This window comes from Hibiscus syriacus, unplaced genomic scaffold, assembly GCF_006381635.1.
Source record: "Hibiscus syriacus cultivar Baekdansim isolate YM2019G1 unplaced genomic scaffold, ASM638163v2 tig00005411_pilon, whole genome shotgun sequence".
NCBI classification, from domain to species: Eukaryota; Viridiplantae; Streptophyta; class Magnoliopsida; order Malvales; family Malvaceae; genus Hibiscus; species Hibiscus syriacus.
This window is the reverse complement of record NW_024062057.1, coordinates 68444-79506: the sequence shown is the minus strand read 5'-3', so window position 1 is coordinate 79506 and position 11063 is coordinate 68444. Positions and strand designations below refer to the sequence as shown.

General features: G+C 35.0%; 1 non-coding gene across 1 annotated transcript; it reads left to right on the top strand.

Moving 5' to 3' along the window:
- The first annotated feature begins 1102 nt into the window (after positions 1-1102).
- Positions 1103-1271, top strand: LOC120199371. The gene has a single exon (XR_005523455.1). It is a non-coding gene; the product is annotated as a U1 spliceosomal RNA (small nuclear RNA).
- The last annotated feature ends 9792 nt before the right edge of the window (positions 1272-11063 follow it).

Genomic DNA, 11063 nt, shown 5'->3' with positions numbered 1-11063 from the left:
GCTCGAAAAAATGTTATATTATAATTTTAGATTTTTTAAAAATACATTATTAAAAATAAATTAAAAATACACTATTAATAATTATAAAATTTTAAAAATATATTAAAAATTCTATAATACAACTACCCTCAAAAAATATTTTTGAATAAATATTCTTATATTTATTTTGAATTAATAAAAAAATTATTTATCTAATGACAAATATTTAATATATTTCTAATGATAATATTTTTAATAACTAATTTTTAAATTGTTGTTATATTTTGAGTTTTCGGATTCAAATATCATAAATATCAAAGGTTTGAGCATTTAATATCAAGTCACTATATTGTACTTACGTCATAAATCAGTACCAAGTCGATTAATTAATGTCTTTGTAATAAATCCTAAACCCTAACACATATACCCATTTATGTGTCTACTCACATAAAAGCTTGTATTGTTAATATATGTCCATCGTTAGAAAAAAATTATATTAATTGAGTCTAACAATATATTAATTGAGATTGGAATATAAGTGTTGGCCTTGGCAGTTGTCCATGTCCCCCTCGTATCTATCATTACTCGTTATTCTACAAACATGGAGCGTGGAGTGGAGACCCAAGCCTAGGAGGCACTTCCAGGGGATTTTCTTCCATTCGTAGAACTTGAAGGCGTGTTAGCATCTTAAAAGAATCTGGGAGGACCCAAATCTGATTATTACTAATGTCCAGCTCCTCAAGCATCTCAAGGTTCCCAATAGACCTTGGTAGGGATCGGAGATCATCAAAATTGTTGCCTATGTTCATCTTCACGAGTGTGGTGGCAAAACATAAACTCTCAGGCAAAGTCTCCAGCTCGTTGAAACTGACATCTAGTTCCTTCAAGTTTGTCAAAAATGTCATCGTTGTTGGCAATTGTTTGATGTTATTATAGTGCATGGACAAAACCTCCAACATTTCTATCTTCCCAACTGCTTTAGGAAGGGCTTTGAGCGGCTATAATCTACACGAAGCTCTTTAAGTGAAGCTACTATAGCCTGAAGCAATATCCCACATTGGGGAAGTACATGAGTGGACCACTTATTTGACATTATAAATAAAAGGCAGCTACCTCCTTTCAACATCTTACCTGAACGAGGTCAATCGACGATCATCAAGGTTCATGGCCTAGGTAAGCGACCTCCATTGCACTTGGGAGGGGCGCTCGCCTAAGGTTTCCCCAGTCCCCATTGTAGGAGAGCCTATGTCATAATTTGTGGTAGTGGGTGAGTTCGAGCTCGAACTGAGCTTCAATCGAGCTTGAGTCTCGAGCTTCAATCGATCTCCTGAAATTTTTTTTCTGAGTTCGAGCCTTTTCGAGTTTGAGTCAAGTTTTAATATTCATTTTTTGAGTTTGAACTGAGATTGATAATTTTGAGCTCGCGAGTTTTCGAGTTGAGTCGAGCCTATGTTTAAAGTTTTCGAGTTCAAGTCGAGCTCAGCAATACTCGAGCGACTCGGCTCGTTTACACCCCTAGCTTAGTCATGATATCTGCTAGTTGATCCTTTGAAGCAACAAACTCTATTTATACAAGGCCTTCTTTAATTTTCTCTTTCACAAAATTACAATTAATTTCTATGTGTTTCGTACGCTCATGATACATTGGGTTGGCATCAATTTGAAGGGCTGCTTTGTTATCACAAAACATCTCCATAGGTTTCAATTTCTTCAAACCCAAATTTCCAAGAAGGCCTTTAATCCAAACTAACTCAGTTATTGTCAACGTCATGCTCCTATACTCTGCTGCAACAGTCGACCTTGCTATTGTGTTTTGTTTCTTTGATTTTTATGAAATTAAGGACTCTCCAATCTTGATGCAAAAACTAGTAACCAACCTCTTTGACGTTGGGCATAATGCCCAATCAGCATCACAAAACACTTGCACCTAAAAATTAGGTGATGCTGGCAGTAACAAACCTTGACCAGGATCCTTTTTAATATATCTTTACTATTCGTAATGATGCCTTCATAGGAGATTTTTTGGGTTGATGCATGAACTGACTTAGATGGTGCACGACATAAGTAACATCAGGTCTTGTATGTGTAAGATAAATCAACCTTCCAATTAATCTTTGAAAAATTGATTTATTTTCAAGTAATTCATCATCATTTCTCTACTGCAAACTGTAATCAAAATTAACAGTGGTTAATTTCATATTTTGTTCTAATGGTGTTGAGGCCGGTTTAGTTCATTCCAATCCTTCATCATTGATAAGTTCTATGACGTACTTGTGCTGATTAAGAATAATGCCCTTTTTTTGATCTGAACACTTCTATTCCAAGAAAATACCTTAACTCTCCTTTCATTTTAAAACTTTGATGCAAGCTTGCCTTTAACTCATCAATCATCTCCGCATTGTTTCATGTAACAAGTAGATCATCCATACAAACTAACAAAATAAATGTATCTTCCCCTTGCTTTTTGATAAACAAAGAATAATCATATTTGCTTTGTGTCAACCCTGCAAAAAAAACTAATATTTCTGTCAGCCTCACATTCTATTATCTTGAGGCACGTTTCAAACCATATAAGGACTTTTGTAGCCGACAAACCTTCTCCCCTAACTATAAAAACCCTCTGAAAGTTGCATATAAACCTCATCATCCAGATTGCCTTAAAGAAAGGCATTATAAACATCTATTTGTCAAACATGCCAGTAAAAAATGGAAGCAAGTCCAAGACTGAATGAACTGTAACCATCTTCATAACAGGAGAAAAATTATCCCCATAATCAATCCTCTTGCATTGATTCTAGCCCTTGGCAACAAGGTAGGCTTTGTACTATTTTATTTCTCCCGAAGCTTTATACTTAATTTGATAAACCTATTTTCAACCAATGGGAATCTTGTTATATGGTAAAGAAACTAATGACAAAGTATTATTAGATTACAAAGCTTGAAGCTCCTCTTCCATGGGCTTAACCCAAAGATTATTTTTTATAGTCTCAGAATAAAATTGAGGTTCAAAATCAATGGAAATAGTAAAAATAAAGGACTGAGTATGAGAAGGTAAATGATTATAGGAAACAAAAGACTAATTCGAAGAAGATTGGTAATTACAAACAAAGTATTTTAACCAGCCTGGAGGCTTTGAAACCCGAGAAGACTTACAAGAAATGACTTCTAATAAAGGATGTGAAACCTCATGAATATTTGTTGAAGCATGATCAAGAAATAGAGGCACTGAATTATGTGAAGAAGAAACATCATTTGGTGAATTATTAACTGTAGAACGTGAAGGAGGAACAAGATGGGGGAACTATTGTCTTGTGATGAATGTAATAAACAAGATTCACAATTAGAGGAATTATCAAGAACAAGAAAGTCTTAATCAAGCACAGTAGGTTGAGCAGGGGGAAAACTGAAGAAGACTGTGAAGAAAACTTGAAAGGAAATACACCTTCATGGAAACAAACATCACGGTTAACAAAAAAAGTTTTAGTTTGAAGATTGAACAAACGATAACTCTTTTGAGTAGCAAAATAACAAAAAAAAAAAAAAAAAAACAGAGGGAACAACTCATGTAGAAAATTTATCAGAATTTTTGGGTGTAGTTGTATAACATAAACAATCAAATACAAGAATGTGAGAAAAATTAGGAGGCTTATGGTATAAGGCTTCAAAGGGTGATAGCCAATTAAGGACTGAAGAAGGAAGTCTATTAATTATATAGCAGGCAATAAGGACACATTCTCCCCAAAACTTGAGAGGGAATGTAACACGCCTGACCCGTACCCGACCCGTACCCGAATACGAATCCGAGGTGTCACATTTAACTTTTCAAAACATATGAAATACACAATTCAGAACAAAATTAAAATGTTTTAATCAAAATAAAAAGATATAAATTTCTTTAATAAAATCATTATTTCACATACATTTTTACATACAATCTTAATAATTTACATAAATATCAAAATATATGAGTTTACAAAATAGATCAAAGCATTTCCAATTTTAACGTTTAATACATGCCAACAGTTTACAAAATTAACACAAAAACCTACATTTAACTTGTCATATTCTGATCTTCAAGTAATATGCTATCCTCGATAACTCAGTCTTCAGCTCTCTTCAAACCTACGCGTGAGAAAAATCAAACGCTAAGTCGATGACTTAGTGAGGCAAATACTAAGAGTGCTAACTTAATAAATAAAATCTTATTTGTTTTATTCAAAATGTTTTACAAAGAGCTTCCATTATGTTTCGTATCAAAGTATACTTATGAATAGTTTCCATTTGTATATTTTTGTTCCAAATGCCCAAGGTATACTATTGAGAACTCTAGGTATTTGAGTACTATGAGGTTGTGCACTAATGTTGTCACCACAACTCGTAATTTGCACCTAAGTGCCACATAATTATCTCGAATGACAACATAGGTTTGCACTGAAGTGCCACATATTTGTCCCGAAGGACCACATAAGACCCTCGACTCTTGGCATGTGATAGGGAAGCGGTGGCGGACTGATGAACGTTGCTCTTGTTGAAGAATCAAACCTAGAAAAGCTCTAGACTCGATGAAGAACAATAAGGAATGAATGAGGAAGGTGGCGGCAATAACTAGGATTCTTTAGGGTTTCTTTTAGTGCTAGAAACAAGAAAAGAAACAAGATTAAAATAAGATAAACAAAAGATAAAGGAATTAAGAATAGAGAAAATAACCAAGAAATCAAAGATCTCCCTTATGAAAGTGAACGGTAAAGATGATTGATGGCGTGGATGGATGTGGAAAATCGATGGATAATGTCCTATCGAGCCCTCCTAGTCGCAATGAAAAGGTAAACACGATAATATGGCTCTAACCAACCCTCCTAGTCGTGATGAAAAGGCAAATTGGAGTGTGAAGATTAATATCCCTCACAAGAACTTGAAAGAACTCCAGGAGAAGAAGCTTCGAAGGCACAAGGCAATCAGCACTTGCAAAAACAAACTCTTGTTGTATTATTGATCAAAGAAATCTTGAATTACAAAGTTTAATGAAGCCTCCTTTATATAGGGGTTGAGTTCTAAAGGTCCTAAATAACTAATGAATAAAATAATAATAAACTAAACATATATTAACTCTAATTCCTAATAAAATAATAATAAGTACAGATAATATTTTTAATTCAATCTTAATTCCTAATAAAATAATAAATCTAATCCTAAAAGATAATGCATCATCCTATATTAAGTTATATTACAAATAATCAATAAAAATATTGAAAATTCGTAATATTTACAAAATCCCGTATTAATCCCGTATAGGATTTTCTGCATGCACCGTCTTCAGTAAAATAGCCATATCTTGAGTTCCCGATATCGGATTGATGCGATTCAAGAACCGTTGGAAAGATAAGAGACAGAATATTGTATCTCCAGAAGACATATTGACTAAATAAGATCAGGATCCCATTCAAAAAGTCTACTTCTATTCTGATCTTCTTTTCCAATGCTTGGACGAGTGGATCATTTGGAAGAGTTATTACTTCTTCCTTTGATGTGAGCCTTGTGATGCATGTATCATCCTCCCTTTCTTCAAAAAGATTCGACCTCGAATCTGAAACATTAAAGGGAGCAACATTAGAATCATTTAATGATTCATTCACATTATACTTACCGAATAGATATGCTTTGAATCTTCGAGACTTTGTTCTTCTAATAGATTCGAGTAGAAACATTAGTCCAAAGAAGCATCTATTATGACTCTGGTGCATGTATCATTCCCCCACTCCTCAAAAGGATTCGTCCTCGAATCTGAAAATCCAAGAGAAAGAGAATTATATTTGTTGGAAGAAAAACTTGTGAAACATTTACCAGGATCAATGTGATGTGTCTTTATGCGTTTTAGTCGAGGTTTCTTCTTTGTAGGAACTGATTTCTTGTAGTCTTGAAATCCTATTTTGCATACAAGTCTTGTAATATGATGTTTAGGTTGAAATTCAACATGGTGCCGACCACTGTTGGTTTTATGTATGATTGCTTCAGATAATTTCTCCATGGTTTTATTCGTGTGTGGCGAGAATGAGTGATTAAAAACCATATCAACTGGTTTGTTAAAGTAATCCCTTAAGTCTCTTAAGTGTGGTTCATGAATTAAAAATTCTCTGGAGGATATTTTTGGACTGTAGAACCTGTTTAGTTGGCAAGGAAACTCATATACACGATAAAACTCATTAGAAGCACTTTTAAAAGTATGGGTAGAAATATCAGAAATATCAGAAATATCCGAGTTATTATGATATAGATCTTTGATATGTTCAATTCTCGGAATATTATTATGTGTTTGATAGGTAAGAGTATACCTTCGTGGTAGTGCATCGTCTACTGTGTTTTGTTTACCTCGGTCTTTGGACTCCCATAAATTGTGACTCTTCATTGATATGACATAGCGATTAGGGCTTTCAGGTGGTAACCCGTCAGGAGGGTCACCTAATATTATTCGACAACTCTTGGCTATGGAAGATGGTGTGGGCCAGTCTCGTGTTGCTTTTACTATTTCATCATTTACATGGATTTCCTGTGCACGAACTATAAAGCCTGTAGAGTTGTTCAAATCATGTTTCGTCATTATGATGGCGTCACGACTAAGGCTTTCCTGGATGTAGCCTTTTTGTAACAAATCCAACTATTTGGTTTCTTCGAGATTGTATGTTTGACGAGGTATGATGGAACCTTGAATTAGATTGATTTGGCGTTGTTTTCCTCTTTTCAGTGATAATTCGTTAGGTAGATCACCTAACAGTTCTCGAAAATCATGTAAAAGAGATGAAAACACACTAGGCAAATCCTTGTTAATGTTAGAAATCAAAACAATTGATTCCCTAAAGCGAACAAGGATGCAAGGCTGTTTGTAAAGAAGGTTCTCTCTCAATTCTGTTGTGCTCACACATAGATTTTGAGTCACTCTTTTCTTCTCACATTTAGGTTCACTCACCTCCCATGGGTCATTATTCTTTTGGCTTTTATAACTAGTGACCTTTTTTGCTTTTGCCTTTTTCTCAACTTTTTCTTTTTTTGCTTTCCCTACCTCCTCACAAATTATCATTTGATCTTTAGGGAATGGAAGTGTGTCATTCTTTGCTGGTCGTTCTTTCTGCTTGTCAGGTTTGTCATCTCTTGGCTTTTTTAGAGAAGATGGAGTAGAAGATGAGGAAGGATTTGAAGGATTACCTTGGTAAGAGGATAAAGTACCTTGGTAATGTTCACTGAATCGAGATCTCCTTTGGATTTGTGCTTCGATTGTCATTGCTTTCTTTAGTGCGTCTTCAAGGTTTTCGTACCCTTGTAGATCAAGAAGATCAATGATGTTTGAGTTTAAACCGACGATGAATCTTGACACGGTGACCTCTTCTTTTTCGGTTATGTTAGCCCTATTGAGTAAGGACTGCATCTCCTTATAGTACTCTTCAACTGAACTTCTACCTTGTCGAAGTCGGTCTAGTCGTAGTTTAACTTCACGTGTATAATGTGTCGGTAGGAATCGCTTCCTCATAGTTTGTTTAAGGTCGGTCCAAGAAGTGATTGTTGGAATTTGGAAGTTCTGGATCTTTTTCCTTGTTTGCATCCACCAAGTTCGAGCATATCCTTCGAATTGTGTGGTGATGAGGTGAACTTGTTGAGCTTGGGGGAAGTCATGGTATGCGAACATGAGATCAACTTTTCCTTCCTATTCGATGTACCTGTCTGGATCGTTGTCTCCTTTGAAAGACAGGATCGTGAACTTTGTTTTTGTAAAGAGTTTGGGTGATTGGAAACGTGGTTGTTCTTTCTCGGGTACCAAAAGTTCAGCATTGTTTGGTCTTGGATTCTGGTTTGGTAGATCCAGTTGTGGTTCTTGTCATTCTCTCACGATTTCATCAAATCTTTCAACTTGAGTCGTGAGTCGGGAAAGTGTGGCTAAGATAGCCGTAAGTGTCTTGTTGTTAGTGTCGCCCATTCTGAAATCATAACACTCAAAAGAAAATTTTAAAGTAAAATAAAAATAAAATAAATTCAACAAAGCAAGAAACCTCACAAGTCACTCCAAGAAAGTAACACAACGAGAGGCAAGTAAGCCGATATTGTACTCTTTAAAACTCACTTTACCAAGTAGTCTTTCACAGTTCGTATCGGAGTTTGATTACTAGCAAAGGCGATAAGAAAAACCTAAAAGCTCTAAGAGGCCAAACAAAAGTTAGACTCCAAGAGAACGAGAATGCAAAGAAGGAAGAAGTATGTAAACTCTTTAGTCCTACTAACACAAAGAAGATAATGTGTTAGATAATGCAAAAGAACAATAACAAGGAAAAACAAAAGAACCTAAAGCACTAAGAGTCAAAGAAAAAGGGACTAAACCAGAAAACCTAGAAAATGCTGGATCAACTTGAGCAACGTTTTTGAGGAGGTTACCGGTGTCCAAAAATTCTGGAACAATTCTTGAATGAATTTCGATGCGTCAAGCAACCACCTGTAAAATTTCAGAACCAAATACCTTCAGTAGTATCCAGTAGACTCTGTTGAACGGTGAGTCCTCAAACAATCTGTTTTTCTTGATCGCTTTTTTTTGAAGTTGTTATTGATCTCCAAAATTTCTTATTTTTTGTGTTAATGGTCTCCAATATATGAAGTTTCAATCTGGAAATTTTCAGCACAAAATTCCTGTATAATTTTCAAGAAATTCGACAATATTCTAGACCGAATCTGCCGATAAAACTTGAATGATGTATTTGAAGACTCTAATGAACTCTGATTGAAGTGAATTTTGGAATGGAGATTACACTTAAGATGAGTATGATATCTGCATAAAATCAGACCTAAATACCTTCGTTTGCAATTTTTTTGAAATTTTGGCTTTTTTTTTTGCCTTTTTTTTTTGGAAAAAAATAGCAAACTAACAAGAATGATTTAAATCTAAATTAAAATTAAATAAAAAGAACCTGAAACGCTGAATCGTTTGTGAACTAGCTCCGTTGGGGGTACCTTGACGGTTTTGTGTGCAAGAACAAGCAAGATTGCTTGTTTCTCTCCAAGAATCGACCCAAATATGATACCAATTGATAGGGAAGCGGTGGCGGACTGATGAACGTTGCTCTTGTTGAAGAATCAAACCTAGAAAAGCTCTAGACTCGATGAAGAACAATAAGGAATGAATGAGGAAGGTGGCGGCAATAGCTAGGATTCTTTAGGGTTTCTTCGTGGTTGATTTGTCGAACAAACGTCCAATTCTTAGTACTGAATACGATCTAGAGCTGAGCTGAATACTTCCAAAATTTATCATCGAGCCAAACTTGAGAAGACGAACACATGTTCCAGTAATATCTATGTTATTCAGGTATTGACATAGCTTTAGGGTTGATTTATTCACTTAAATTATTTTCCATTACCTTTAAAGGTAGTACAATACTTATGCTTACTTGGATTCCTTAATTAATCCAAGACATTTACTTAATTTAGGTCATAAGGGTATTTTGGTAATTTTGATGTTCAGTTTTATTCTATTCATGTCAGAGCTCGAGGATATCCAATCATTCCTGAGCTTGGTGATATTCTTGGGTCATTTCTATTACAGGGGTATTTTGGTTATTTTACCGATCTACGATATTTCAATCTTTTCCTGCCATCCGATCTTATTATTTAATTCAATCTTATCATTTACTTCAGTCCTTTCAAACAATTCTAACAATAGAATACCCCCGATAAATTACTCTTCAAGTATTTACTCATTATTCGAATATTTTTGGGTCAAGTGTCTTCTCAGATTTTACAAATAGAATATCATAAATTTTTCTGTACAAAGACAGGATCTTAACAATTAAATTCGTACTTAATCGAGTTAAGTACAAATCCTCAAAGTACTTTCTCATTCAGGGTCAATTCGGACTATTTTATCTCTCAAGGGCATTTTCGTAATTTCTTAACCAGATAATTTCGATATTAGCTCTTAACAAAAATAATATAATATAGAGATCCTATGATTAATTGCTTCCTCGAACATTCTTTGATCTTGAAATGATTCCTTAAAAGACTTCTAGTATCTAGCATAAACCTTCTTGGGGTTAAAAACCGGTTATCCATAATTTCCAAGTAAAACTAACATTTCTTATGTACATCAACAGTTTTAGTAGATCAATAATTCTTTTCAGATTTATTAATCCACTTCCAGAGACAATTCTTGTCATTTTCCAACTTAAGGGTATTTTCGTAATTTTACCCTACCAGAGTATTATCAAAATTTCCCATCCAAGTACCTTTAACATTTAACCTTTGATGAAATAAACTATAAGTTACAAACCCATGTTGATTTCTTTATCACTAAGCACAAAACTTGTAATTTAATTCTAACAATCCCTCAATTTCTTATAGAAATCATCTGAACCATAATCAAGTACTGAACCCTTTTACCGTATTCAGATCGAGTGTAGAAACTAATTAACTACACAAATGAGACCAACATTATCTTAATCATGCATTTACCAATATTCACATGTTCCATAAAGCAAAAGAGGTAGTAAAGTATTACCTCGATTTCCATGCAATATTGATCGACCATAAAAATTCCATTTGAACGCCTTTGATCTTCAATTCAACTTCCAATAATTCCTCAGATACATATCAACATAAATTATATCAGAAACAGAGCTTAATTGCGATAAACGGATCGAATCGGGTGATAAACCAGTAAAAGATGGCTTACCGGGTTCGAATTTGGCGAAACGGACTTCAGATTCGGATTCAGGACGTCGAAAGCATAAAATATGACTTTTCAGAAATTTGGAATTTTCGGTCAAAATCAAAGTCAACGGGTTTGACCGGCAATTTCAAGGCCTTCGGGTTCGAATTTCGTAAAACGGATAGCGAAATCGGATTTGGAACGTCGAAAAATATCAGGATAGGTATACTCGGTCGAAGTCAAAGGTCGTTTAATGCCCGGTCAAAGCCAGTCAAAGTTTTGGTCAACAGTGGTCAACGCCGGTCAACGGTCAACGGGTCAACGGTCAACGGGTCAACGGGTCGGATCAACAGGTCGGGTCGGGTCAACGGATCGGGTAAACGAGTCGGGTCGGGTTATGATCGGTCAA